At 48.9% G+C, this 13,967-nt stretch overlaps 1 protein-coding gene across 1 annotated transcript in view; it reads right to left on the bottom strand.

Moving 5' to 3' along the window:
* sdk1b (sidekick cell adhesion molecule 1b) overlaps positions 1 to 13,967 on the bottom strand; it is a 346,872-nt gene that overhangs the window by 99,082 nt on the left and 233,823 nt on the right. The window lies entirely within an intron of this gene.

Raw genomic sequence — 13,967 nt, 5'->3', positions numbered from 1 at the left:
TGAATTGTTAAAGCATTGCAGCGTGTGCCGTGGTGTTTGGAGTTTGGATTACCGCGTGCTCTTTAACCTCCCTCATTAGCCAAGGACCCCTTAAATGTGTCTGCCTCTCCTGGGACAGAGGGAATCCACGGGAACAGCAGGCACAGTAAATAATTGATAGATGACTTGGCAGTGGTCCTGAGTCGGATTCGTGGAGAAGTAAAATCTAAATGTGCACTCTTGAATCACCGCAACAGCAGAGCAAGTGATAGATTACCAAAGCGTATGTGTGCGCGCGTGGATGTGCGTGCGAATGAGTGCGCGCCTGGATATGCGCGTGCATGTGTGTATGTATGTATGCGTGCGTGCGTGCGTGCGTGCGTGCGTGTGTGTGTGCGTGCGTGTATGCGTGGATGTGCGTACGTGCAGACAGGCGCATGTCCACACCTATTCACGTGCATGTGTGAATGTGCATGCGTGTGTGTGTGTACGCGTATGTGCGGGCAAATGTCTTTGTGTGCTCATGGGTGTGCACATATGTGTGCGTGGAAATGTGTATATGCCTGTGTATGTACGTGTGTGTGAACGCGTACATGTGCAGGTGCATACGTGTGCATGTGTGTATGTGCACGTGTGTGAGTTTTCACTCGAGGACAGTTAATTATGCAAGTAACTAGCTTTCATTTTCACTTCTGCTCTTGTGTTTTTTTCCCCAAATAAAACTATCTTATAAAACTAACATGCTCTTTTGAGACAGCGAACTTAAAAGGAAAAGGCAATAAAGGGACTCACACACCCACTCTATTAGGAGAGAAACGGGAAAGGCACTATCAAAACCAGCTCCACTTGTGTCACAGGAAATCAATGAAAAACTAAAATGTTGAGATCTTAGGAAAATTAATGCAGAAATTAAAATGAGGTGTTGAAGCTTGGGAATCTACTGTTTGATGTAGTCTTTGAAGAAATGCATAGATGTGGTACATGAATGGAACTCACAGGCTTTTCAGCTATTTTTTTAAAAACTTTAAATAAAGATACTTGAAGATATGTCAGGAATATTCAGACATGGAACAAATACTCCAAAACAAAAGCAGGCAAAACAGTAAATAGGCCGACAAAGACCACCAAATTAAAGCAGCTGTGGCTAATTCTAATTCTAATCCTCAGCATCAAAATCTAATTTTAAGGTTACATTTTGTTCTATTTTAATGAAAAACAGCAGCATAGGTGCTTTGGTTTTAAATAAGCACACACTGAACTCGTAGTCATTAAGGAGGTAGCCAGCTGTTTTTTCCTCCTCATAGCAAACATCAATTTCATTGATTTCTGGGGGAAAAAACCAACAGTATGAAATGCAAAAAATGATTTGAAATATAAAAATCATGTTTGAACACAACGATATTGTCTCCTTACAGAAGCAATGGGGACAGCTCTATGGAGGAAAGAGCAGAGGACGTGCCATACGTCTGCATGATGAACTCTTTACCTCTCCTGACGGGGAAGAAACTCAATTCTCCTGCAAGGCCACCGCCATTTGTATGTAATGTGTTGTGACAGAATTCATTCTGTATGCAGTTTCTGGGACCTCTAAGAGCTCGTTTCAAGTCAAATTAGAGAAGCAGTTTGAAAATCGAATAATAGGTGGCAAATAATTCATACGGGTGCCACAAACGGACGGACGGCGGGCGCGTGACACTCGCGGCTCGGCGGGCCCGCGCGCGCGCCGCTCGCCTCGCTGCACGTGGGAAATTCGAAGCGGCCGTGTGATCGGGCGCCGCGCGGGGGACGGAATATCTCGGCCGGCCGATAATTGGATCATGGCAACAAAAAAAAAAGAATCACAGTAAAACTCTTGTCAGAGGCCGATAAGCTGAGCTCCCGAAAAGACTTATGACGCAATCAAAACAAAATGTCCTGACCTCGGGAGTCCAGCGGCGGTAACTACACCCCACACCCCCAAACAGCCTGGGAAACAACGCCTGGGCCTAACAGGATTGGAAAAGGCTTTAGAGGAGGAGCTGCAAAGCAATCCCATCCGACGGATTAAGAGAGAAAAAACAAAACGTATCCACAGGAAGTCTCAGAGATTACAGCGTGTCGGGATGTTAAACGCGTCCGTCAGAGCGGCCCTGAGCGCGGTGAAGCAGCGCGGGCGGGGACGCCGCCGAACACGAGCGGACCGCCCGTCGCCCCGCGGAGTTAGCGGCTAGCGGCTGCGCGCTCAGGCCTTTACGCCGCGTTCAGAAACGCCGCGCAGAGAGGAGAAATAAGGCGCGGCAACGGTTCTCCACGAGCGGCTGAGGTGCGGAGAATAATGAGAAATCTTCACATTGTGGAGGGGGGGGAAAAAAAAAAACAGGTCTCAGGGGCGTGCGAGAGGTTCTCTCTCCCTTAAGTGGCAGCTTGAAGTTTTCTGGCTGAATTCGATAGCTGGTCGGGAAAGAGAGCGCCACCCCCCACCCCCCCGCCACCCCCCCCCCACTCCCTCGCTCTCTCCAGCGCTTTAAGGAGAGAGAGGAGAAACCAATAATTTGATCCTATCCACCGGGGATCTGCTCAGCTCGGCTCATTAGTTTTCTGTGTTGACAGGCAATGTCATGTTGCATCCTTTAGCCCCTCCAGTTTCATCTTCCTCCCCAGAACGTCAGGAAAGCCCAGAATGAGATTCAGAATAATCCCCCGCCCCCCCCCCCCCCCTCACCCACCACCCTACTCCACCCCCCCCCAAAAAAGATGCATTTCTCTCCGTCGGCCTCCCGGCCTTTTTATTCACAGACAAAGATGTGACCGTATTTATATATTTATTTTAGCATCCGACAGCCAATTCCCTGCTTCTGGCGCTGCGCAATTTCCCCTTTGCCGACCGTGCCCTGCCTCAATCTGGAGCGGGTGTTAATTGAACCGAACGCGACCCCCCCCGTGTGAACGCGGCGTCGGGTGCACGGCGGCGTTTGCGGCGGCACGCCTCAGCTCCGCGCCTCCGTCGCCGAGCCCCTCCCCGGCGTTCCTCCCTCCTCGTCGCGTTTCTAAAGGGATTCCAACAGGTCCGGGTCTACAGCGCACTTACACCACACCGCACTGAGAGAAAGGACCAGTGCAGAGCAAACCGCTCCAGTATTAGCTGCGGCGCCACAGCCTCTGATTGAAACAGACCTAAAATGGAGGCTGGGTTCTTACGTGCTGAGCTCTTTTTGCCAGTGGCTGGGAACTGGTTGTCCGCTTATCTTTCAGCAAAGCTCCACGCGGCATGATTGACAGGTGGCGCGTTCATGCTGTGGGATGACAGCACTGCTGGCTGAGTATCCGCAGTACTGCCTCATGCAAGTCTGAATGCGCTCCACCACAAAATGAGCCACACTGAAGTGCATGGGGTGGGTGCATGCGCGCACACACACACGCAGTTCTGACTCTAGCAGTTCCCGAAGTTAAGAACGACACAATAACTTTTCTCTGAGCCAGCAGAGGGTGCTGAAAGAGAAGCGTGACATTCTCGCATTATTTCAGCCTCTGCCGTAGTCGACATTAGACAGCCGATTTCATTAGTGACCCCTGACAGATTTCCTACAGAGGGAAGAGAAAACAGGAAACATTTAGGAAGTGGAATCCTTTGGTTTCCTCATAACGTCTTACCAAGAGTTCCTCGGTTCTTCTTGCTTACTGTCCGGCAGCAGGGAGAAAGAGAGAAAAGGGAAATTCTATGACTCATAAGGTACAGTCTTAATCACATGTTGCCCATGCAATACTGCAGAATTTAATCCATGAAACATGGAGTAAAACCAGAGAGATGCAGACACATAAAGCAGAACAGCGGAGACTGAAAGGTCTTTACTCAATTAGTCCTTTCCAACATGAGTTGAGTGGTGTGTGTGTGCGCGTTTAGTCAAGGGGCAGAAGCATAAAAATGTGTACATTTGCAGCACAATGGTGGGAGAGCTTAAAGCAAATATTTAGCAGATGTTAAAAAAATAATAAAGAGAGAGGATTACATCTTTTCATTTACATAAGGGCAAAGGTGTTCCCTTCTTATCAAAACATACTTAATACTTCAACAACAGCAGATCAATTCAACCAAGTGAGCATACAAAGAGTGGCCCTGAATCTATAGCTAACTGATTAGCATTCCGAGGCACGCTAGCTCTGCCTGTAACATATTGGAAATTGAACCGGAAAGAATTAGACAATTTGCAGCAACGCTTATCAGCTAAATTTGATTCCTTTACCTGAATCTGTGTCGCGGCCTTAATTTAGACAGTGTCATTCCACATCAGTTCAGCCGGAGTGGAGACAGACGATATGTGCAGCGCCGCACCCAAAATGCTGCTCGTCAAATTAGAACGGCTGATGAGCAGCAGAGGGGCCGCCAGATTGGCGCCCAAACAGAGCCGCTGAAGTCATGAAACATTCAGCCCCGCAGGAAGCGCGGGAGCCTCCCCAGCGCGGGACAGGGACTCCATCCGCAGCGCGTTCGGATGTGAAGCAGAGTCTGCACAGAGCCCCGACACTCACCAGTCAACACAAAGTACATCCTGTCCTTCCAGCTACAACAAGGAGTTGAGTTCAACTCCTCAGTTAGTTTACACGGTACTTTTTGACCGGGCCAATTATGGTACGGGTGCACACAAATTTGAAAAGTGTTGTCATGGTTTGGGGATGCAGATTTTTGTGTGTTTTTTTTTTTTTTACATTAGTTGAATGCCTCCCGGAACAGGACGACCTGAGGTGTCAAAACAGAGAGCGGTGGAGAACACTGGAGGAAATAAAATAGGAAATACGGCAGGAGGAATAAAGTGGAGAAATAAATTCCATAATCCAACAAAATAACTAATCAGAGCCCAGAGGTCACAGTCATGGGGGAAAGAAGGGAGAGGGATGTGAAATAAAAAGTGAGTGAAGTGGATAAAGGGAAGGTTGTGAAAGACTGACGGAGAGCTCGGCTGAAGACAGAGAGAGCAAAGGAATTAGCAGCTTTACGGCAAAGCAGGGGAGGAGCTGACATAGGAAAGCTCAAGCACTGCTGTAACAGATCACTTAAAGAGCATCAGGTAATCTGCACCAAAAATGCTACGCACACTGAATTTGTGCTCTTTTTGTTGCTTGAACTACTTTTTTTTATTTTATGACCAACTTGAATATGGGGAGAAACAGAAAAGCTGTTTGGCTGCACAGGACTCAAGGGTTAGAGTGTAGTCTGGGCTCCACCACAGAGAGACAGAAGAACAGGATGGCAGTCCCATGTCCCCGGCATCCTGAGGAATATGTGTTAGGACAGAGCTGCCTGGGGGGGGGGGAGGTCTAACAGAGAGGTGGGCGGGGGTCGCAGACATGCCGAATAAAGACGGAGCGGCCGTTTGTTCCCGAGCCGCGGCGGCCGCCCGTCACCCCGTCCCTCCGGGCCCGCCCCGCTGGCGTCCCGTCATCTTCATTTAGGCGTGGCCCTTTGTTTGCTGGGATCCCCGCGCTGGCTGGGGGGCCCCGGGGGGCCGCACGCGCTCACAGCTCATTCAGAGCCACCCACCTGAACACAGCTGCACGCCGTCGTCCCGGCCTGCCCTCCGCCCCGCCGCTCATTAATATTCATGAGCTCGCCGGCGCTCAGAGGCACCCCAGTGGCAGGAGCGGACGGTCCCCGCCTCGCTCCCCGCTCCCCGCCCCCCCGCTGGTCCCGGTCGGCAGCTGTCCTCCGCGCACAGCCAGTCGCCTGAAAGCCGGATGATCGTCTCCCGCGGGCCCGATACCCCCCCCAATACGCTGCTCCTCGTTAGCCACGCCCATTTGATCCTGTCCGTCAAAGACTGCCCTGGGCTCACCCTGGTCAGCGCGGCTATTACGGCGGAGGGCTAGCCGCAGCCCTGCCGGTCCCCGAGCACGCAAGGGTCAGAGGCGGGCCTTGCCTTTGAGCTCGCCGTGCCGAGCGCCAAACACGGCGCTAGTTCAACGCACCGTCCCTGAGCCGCGAGCGTCTGGGGTCAGCCGCGGGCGTCAGGGGTCAGCCGCGAGCGTCAGGGGTAAGCCGCGAGCGTCTGGGGTGAGCCGCGAGCGTCTGGGGTCAGCCGCTACGCACCCAGTCACTCCGCACTCTCCGAGCCTCTCTATGTGAACGCGCTGGCCCAGCGCATGGCGGGAGGAGGGGGGTGCAGTGATTACCCAGCATTCTCCGCTCCGCTCCTCTCTGAAAGCCATATTTACACGCGCAGTTCCGCCGCGCGACACAAGGGCTGAAAGGCGGAGACTCAGTGGCGGCGGGCGGGTGCGCCGCGTTCCCCGCCGTGCCCCCCTGCGAACACGTGACCCCCGCTCGGCCCTTTACTATTCACAATTAGGCCTTTCCTCTTTGATTCGCCTCCATACCACTTGTTGGACTGATTGCCATTGCAATTACTGTCTGGAAGGAATCTTGAGAAAAAGGTAGAGCAGCCGTCACTAGTGCTGCTTCTGAATGCAAATGCTACTTCTTTCATGCATATGAGATGAACATTAGCAAATTAATGGATTAAAAAAAACATTTTTTTGTTGCTAGGTTAAGCAGAAACTTGACCCAAAGCCTAGTCAGGGTCTGTGGTGTATGTATCACTCTCAACTCAAGCCAATCCATTAGCATAACCAGCCGGTGCAGAACAGAGATACTGTAAATAAATGAAGAGACATGAGGAGAAATGGGATGGAATTATTGTGCAACACTGCACTTTATCCTACGCACAATTGATCCGCTCTTGTCAGTCAACGTCTGTAACTCGAGAGCACGCTAACGATACAATTCTGCGGAGTGCTCTGCAAATCGCTAGACTACCACTTAATTTACCATAAACATATTCACTTCAGACTTCAAGTCACCGAATAACATCCTCTGGCCAAAGCCATTCTCCCCATTGCGCACAGCACAGAGCATGCATTTTTAACAGCGGCTTGAGATTGGAATAGACATAAAGAGCATGCAATAATTATTTAAGGAGGTATTGTGCAGATTGTTCAAGCACTGCGAGGCATCGAATTAGCAAACTGTAAGAAAGGAGAATAATGAATGATGTGTGTGAGCCTCATTAAAAATGGAAACCGTTCCAACTTCCTGTTGCTTAGGGTTGAGATCTTCTGCCTCACCTTCCCCCTGACCCCCCCCAAAATGGCCCCCCTCTCTCGTCGTTCAGTATGCTCACTGCATACCCTCTCCTCTCTGACTGACAGCCCTGCCTCTGCTATGCAGGAGACAGTACCAGCGTACTACACACACTCACACACGCACACAGAGACCTGTCTGCACTTATTCTCTCATTCCCAGCTCCCGTAACACACGACCCACAATTAAAACATCTTCAAACGTGCATTTTGAGGGGAGGATGACTGCAAGGCTCAGAAATGAGCAGTTACTGTCAGCCTGTACGTCTCTCTCCCGCTCAGGGTTATTTTCTGCCGTCTCCTACATTCCTCCTACAGAAAGAGGAGGAGAAAGAGGAGGATATGTAGGTGGGTGAATAAAGTAACTGTTTTCCCACTGCACTGACACCTGTTGACCTTTCCAATTTGCCGTGTCAATCACCCTAGCAAAGGACCCGCGGGCTGCTCCCAAATGCCACAGCATTCTGGCATTTTATCCGCTCACTGTCTAAGACAACATGGTAATTCAGCATTTTCGCCGAATTCGGCTCGAGCGCCGGGTAGTTTGGAAAAAACTACTTCTGATGTTTCAATCCGGCGCACGGAACAAAAAACGAAAGGAGGCGAGGAGCGGTCGTGAAGCTGCGCACCCGCGGAATAAAACGCCTGAAAATGAATATTTGCCCCTATTTAAAGAACGGCCCACTGTTGATAGAAATCCCCAGGTGTTAATAAGAGACGGACTCAGAATGTAAATAAGCCCATCTCTCTCTCACATAAGCAAGCTCATACATAACAATTAATACACTGCATATGTTTGAGCGCATCACAGACGTGCCTTGTCCTTGTTGTGCTACCCATGGGTGAGAAGGCTTAACAATTCCAGTCCGTATCACCTAATGAGGGCAATTACATTTTTTACTCTCCCCCTACAACTCAGGAAGGCCCCTCTGAAACGAGGTAGTGAATACAAAATGGCTGGCTATATTTAACCCTTTTTTTAAAATCTCCAATTACTTCTGAAAGACAGGATGAAAAACAGACAGTGAGAGGAGGTTATTCTGGGCTGGCAGATCCTTACTGAGTCTGACTCCAGCCTCTTCACCGTCTCCGACAAAATTATAGATATTTTCCCCTTAAAAGGAAGCCAAATCTCAGTGGAGCACTCTTTAAATAGACACGGTATCTCAAAGGGCAGAATGCCAGCACTCTGTTGTTTCAGTTTTTAAGTGGCGTTTCAAGTGCTGCTTTTGGACTGCCAAGATCCGGAACGTCTCCCTGTATGGGCGGCGTCCGCTCGCTGGCCGGTAAAGAGAGCTTCTCGGTGTCCTTGATGGGCCGTGCGCGACAAAAGCAACCCGAACGCCGTCCTCGCGGGCTTCGCATAATGCGCGGTCACCACAGGGCGAATAAAAAAAGTTAATTAAATCATAAATAAAACGAAAACGGTCAGGATGCTCTCGCCCGCGCTACCCCTGAAGTGGCCCTTAGTGATTTAATGAGTTTATTAATTAGACGACTGACGACCATCCCTTCCCCTGCACAGAGAGGAGAGATGCGTCTCACGCATTCCCATCTAGCCCTGGGTAAGTGGTCTAGACCTGAAGACAGCACAGCTCACATGTACTGTAACGGACCTGAAGACAGCACAGCTCACATGTACTGTAACGGACCTGAAGACAGCACAGCTCACATGTACTGTAACGGACCTGAAGACAGCACAGCTCACATGTACTGTAACGGACCTGAAGACAGCACAGCTCACATGTACTGTAACGGACCTGAAGACAGCACAGCTCACATGTACTGCAACAGACCTGAAGACAGCACAGCTCACATGTACTGTAACGGACCTGAAGACAGTACAGCTCACATGTACTGTAACAGACCTGAAGACAGCACAGCTCACATGTACTGTAACGGACCTGAAGACAGCACAGCTCACATGTACTGTAACAGAACTGAAGACAGAACAGCTCACATGTACTGTAACGGACCTGAAGACAGCACAGCTCACATGTACTGTAACGGACCTGAAGACAGAACAGCTCACATGTACTGTAACAGACCTGAAGACAGCACAGCTCACATGTACTGTAACGGACCTGAAGACAGCACAGCTCACATGTACTGTAACGGACCTGAAGACAGCACAGCTCACATGTACTGTAACAGACCTGAAGACAGCACAGCTCACATGTACTGTAACGGACCTGAAGACAGCACAGCTCACATGTACTGTAACAGAGCTGAAGACAGAACAGCTCACATGTACTGTAACGGACCTGAAGACAGCACAGCTCACATGTACTGTAACAGACCTGAAGACAGCACAGCTCACATGTACTGTAACGGACCTGAAGACAGAACAGCTCACATGTACTGTAACGGACCTGAAGACAGCACAGCTCACATGTACTGTAACAGACCTGAAGACAGTACAGCTCACATATACTGTAACAGACCTGAAGACAGCACAGCTCACATGTACTGTAACGGACCTGAAGACAGCACAGCTCACATGTACTGTAACGGACCTGAAGACAGCACAGCTCACATGTACTGTAACAGACCTGAAGACAGCACAGCTCACTTGTACTGTAACAGAGCTGAAGACAGAACAGCTCACATGTACTGTAACGGACCTGAAGACAGCACAGCTCACATGTACTGTAACGGACCTGAAGACAGCACAGCTCACATGTACTGTAACAGACCTGAAGACAGCACAGCTCACATGTACTGTAACGGACCTGAAGACAGAACAGCTCACATGTACTGTAACAGACCTGAAGACAGCACAGCTCACATGTACTGTAACGGACCTGAAGACAGCACAGCTCACATGTACTGTAACGGACCTGAAGACAGCACAGCTCACATGTACTGTAACGGACCTGAAGACAGCACAGCTCACATGTACTGTAACGGACCTGAAGACAGCACAGCTCACATGTACTGTAACAGACCTGAAGACAGCACAGCTCACATGTACTGTAACGGTCTGGTCTGGAGTTTAAGGCGGAGCCTTGGACGACCACACCAGAAAGCAGAAAACAACATTCACATCACGCCATAAGCTTTACCGTTTCATTCTGAAGAGCTGTGCTCATGAGTGCATGGGAAAAGTTTGATGAGCCCAAATTGTTCCCTCTTTCCTGTTTGGACTGAACAGAAACTTTCATGCTCCTTGTTTATTAGGCATTTCGGCATCTATTTGCATTTTTTTCCTCATTTGATTTCATTTACTTTTCTCAATCTACCCAGCTGTACCCTCAGGAACATTTCTATTTTTTTCCCCACAAGACTCGACAGTGCAGCAAACAAAATTTAGGATTCATTGGATTTCTTCCTGCATTGTTCTGTAGAGCCGAGCAGAACGTCTGATTATCAGAGAGAGGGCACACACACACGCACACACACAAACCGGGACAGATATCAGAGTGGCTTTGGTCCAGAAATAAACACACATCAAGCACTGGGGCCGATGAATCCAGTCAAAGAAAAACAGGCTCAACGCTGAAGATGCCCGCAGGCTACGTGTGTCTGTACTCAATGGGTACGGCAGTACAATGAAACAGTAATTATATTCACACAGGTGATAGGGACGCCCATGCATATGTACATGCTTTTTTAAAAACAAATTAAGCGAATCGCCACCCAAACATATCTTTCTGCATTCTGGCTGATCTCTCCACTCTACAGTACAGTCATTGATGTAACATCTAGAGAGCCCCCTAAAGCTGAATGACGCCACAGCCTCTGGAAGGGCTGTCAAAATAATATTGTACAAATAATAGAAAGCCTTTATAAAACAAAACATCCATTAACCCCGATACACAGTACAAGGCACAGGTCACCAGTACACGTTTTAATCAAAGCCTGGCATATGGGGAGGGAGGGGGGGGGCATGTGGCTGCTGCAGGGCATGCAGGCTCTGGGCATGCTTGATTTCCTCAGAGAGGGAAAAGACTGCAAGTCATTAAATAAACGCACCCTCAGTACAGAGTAACTAATGTGGGGCAGCAGCTCAGTCTATACAGGGTATACAGAATAAGCTCTTCAGTTGCTGTTAATTATTTTTTTAACTCAAACATTCTGTAATTGATTCCCTATCATTTTAAATACAAAAATACCGTAAAATAGTCAGTGAAAACAGTCTGATCGGTAAAAATAAAAATATAAAATAAAATAAACTGAGGTAAAAATACACCTCAGAACACAGCTCTCCATAAGGATATAACTCACTGCATAGATTAAAAGGTCAGAATAAAATGACTAGTTTGCAGAAGTATCTTTAAAAGTTGAGAATAATTGAAGAACTTCTGAGAGGATGTGGAAAACTCTACTGCTTTGATCGCTTACAGCATCATGTGAAAAACTTCTGCATTAAAGTGCCTTCAGGACTTTAATTTGGGCCCTGGCTGTATAAAACCCTCTTCACTCAGACGCAGAGCACAAGAGTACGCACTGCACGGGCTAAAAATGAAAACAAGAGCTGCATTTTTCACAAATTAATCAATTTAACACATTTATCAGAGTGAAACTAACAGCATTCATTGGCAAGTATTTCTTCAAATTCTAGAGTGTGTTTTTTTCCCCCTACTTACTCAGTCTTGACAAGTTCATTAAAAGAGACGACAGCTGATGACAATTACTACTACGGCTGCTGAGTAAAACAAACCAAACCCGGTGAGTTTTACAGAAAAATGTTTTCAGGCTTTGAAGTGTGCAGTTCCGATAGGGCACACGCGCACTCCCATATATAATGTCACTGCCAAGGAAATAAAACACTGCTTTGCACAGAGCATATAAATCGTACATAAAACGCACTGGCTGCATCTGAAGGTTACATCTATTATTCAAATAGACTATTTAATTCAAAGTTTAGTACAGGTTTCCAGTCTGCCGTTCAGTTTGCCTTGGGGTTGACTGTTGCCAGAAAGATGTTAAGGAAAACACAACAGGAAGCATTCCCAGTCGTTGCTCCCACATCGAGCAAGTACACAACCCTTCACCCTCCGGAATAAAAGTTATCTTGTTTACAAAAGGAAATCTGCGGGGAGAAGAGGGCCATGATAAATAAATAAAGTTGATACCCCCGGCTCTCTTTATAACAGTCAAAAGTTAGGAAACGATAAGTCCTGTGCCATATGCTCAGGATCACTATTGGTTTCCCAGGACAGACACACTCAACGGCTGCTTTCCTATGGAGGTGTGAGGCAGCTGGAACCGAACTCCATCTGGCCATGTCAAGGGCCAGGGGAAAATACACCTACAGCTCACACGAGGGGACAGGAGATTTCTCTTCCCATTTTAAATGGAATACAGGCTCAGCGGTATATTACATTTCTTTAAAACGCCTGCAAACAGAAACTGGAAGCACAAATATGGAAGTTTTCAATGAAAACAAATCGAAAGCCAAGACCCTCGATGGTTACAGACAAATCGATGATATGGGGTTGCCATGGTGTTTGTCTCATTGCAAATCACACTGTGGCGCAAACTCTTGCAGGGTCAAATATATGATTGTGAAAAAGCATTTCAGGTAAAGGCACAGCAGCTGAATTCCACTCTATCGTCTCTTTGCGGAGTACACTCCAGACATCATAAGGGCACTTCTCTCTCGGCAGAGAAGACAATGTTCAAAGTTCAGTTAACTTTGATTATCAGTTAATGATGATCTTCTCCCTCGTCCACAATTATATCCTACTTTTGTAGGAGTGGGGGGAAGATTAAACGAGACAAACAGATGCTTGACCTCCAATTTGCTCACTTCTTTCATAGCTAGAAAAAACCCCAATCATTAGTGATTTTAAAGATCTGCATCAACAACAACCAAAAAAGACGGCTCTGTTCCATGCGTGACCAGCCACAAGGAGATCGCCCCTGAGAATGGGCCGACGCTGGCCGCCGTAAACAGAGTGAGTCCACTCAGACCGCCCGCACGGCGGCGTTCCCCTCAGCAGGAGCGCCCTTTCCTAAAGGGGAGCAAAGATGGCGGGACGGGCCCCAAGCAGACACGAATAACGCGAGCCCCGCCAGCTGAGAAACGTCTTCAGGCGACGCACGCCGCCGCTGCTGCTACGCTACGCCGCCTCCTGTGCGCCTGTGTCGGCCGCTGCGTCCGGGACTCTCACGGGGAGCTGGGGGAACTGCCCTCCGGCTTTCCGAAGCTTCCATTTCCGTCCAAACGCACTTTCACACGCACTGGCAAGCGCTCTGAGAGATTATCCCAAATGTGTCTAATAGGAGAGTTTGGCTGAAGGACACGCCTCCTCAGAGGACAACCCACAGACAGAACCGCTTAATTACCGCCACTTACCGCTCTGTTTATCCCTGTTACTCAGTTTCAGCGCATTTCAGTAGCCTGGACAAGTAGGCTGTGAATGCGCTGAAACACCCTGCGTTGCCTCCCTGTTGAGTTTTCAGCAGTGCTGAAATCGCAGGTTCCCTCCTCTCTTTCTCAAACGCCTGCTGTCGGGGGCTGCGGTCTCCTCGGGGCAAGGGTCAGGAAACAAGTCCATGTCTCGCAGGGAGGGAGACGGTTGGGCGGTTTAGCTGTTGTCATGAAAACAGGACTACAATTAACACTTCCCCTGCGGTTGGCGGGGAACTGCGGTCTCAGCTACCTCGCGAGCAGTTAAGGCATCAAATGGATCCCCGCCTCCCCCCAGTTCCTGACAAAAAGTGCTGAACGTCACCGCTTTCAGAGCCGGTGGCAGGCGGAGGCGCAATACCCACCGGTGCTCACCTCCGAATTGAAAAACCTGCTCCGGCGATTTGGCGACGCAACAAAGCGGCCACACAAGCAACTGTGCGGAAAAGAAGGGCTGGCTCTATTTCCAAAGGGACTTCCACACCGCACGAGGGAAAAGGGGGAAGAAGCCCTACCGTTA

The sequence above is a fragment of the Anguilla rostrata genome, chromosome 2 (assembly GCF_018555375.3).
Source record: "Anguilla rostrata isolate EN2019 chromosome 2, ASM1855537v3, whole genome shotgun sequence".
NCBI classification, from domain to species: Eukaryota; Metazoa; Chordata; class Actinopteri; order Anguilliformes; family Anguillidae; genus Anguilla; species Anguilla rostrata.
The sequence above is the reverse complement of the archived record's forward strand: the minus strand, read 5'-3'. Positions and strand labels throughout refer to the sequence as shown.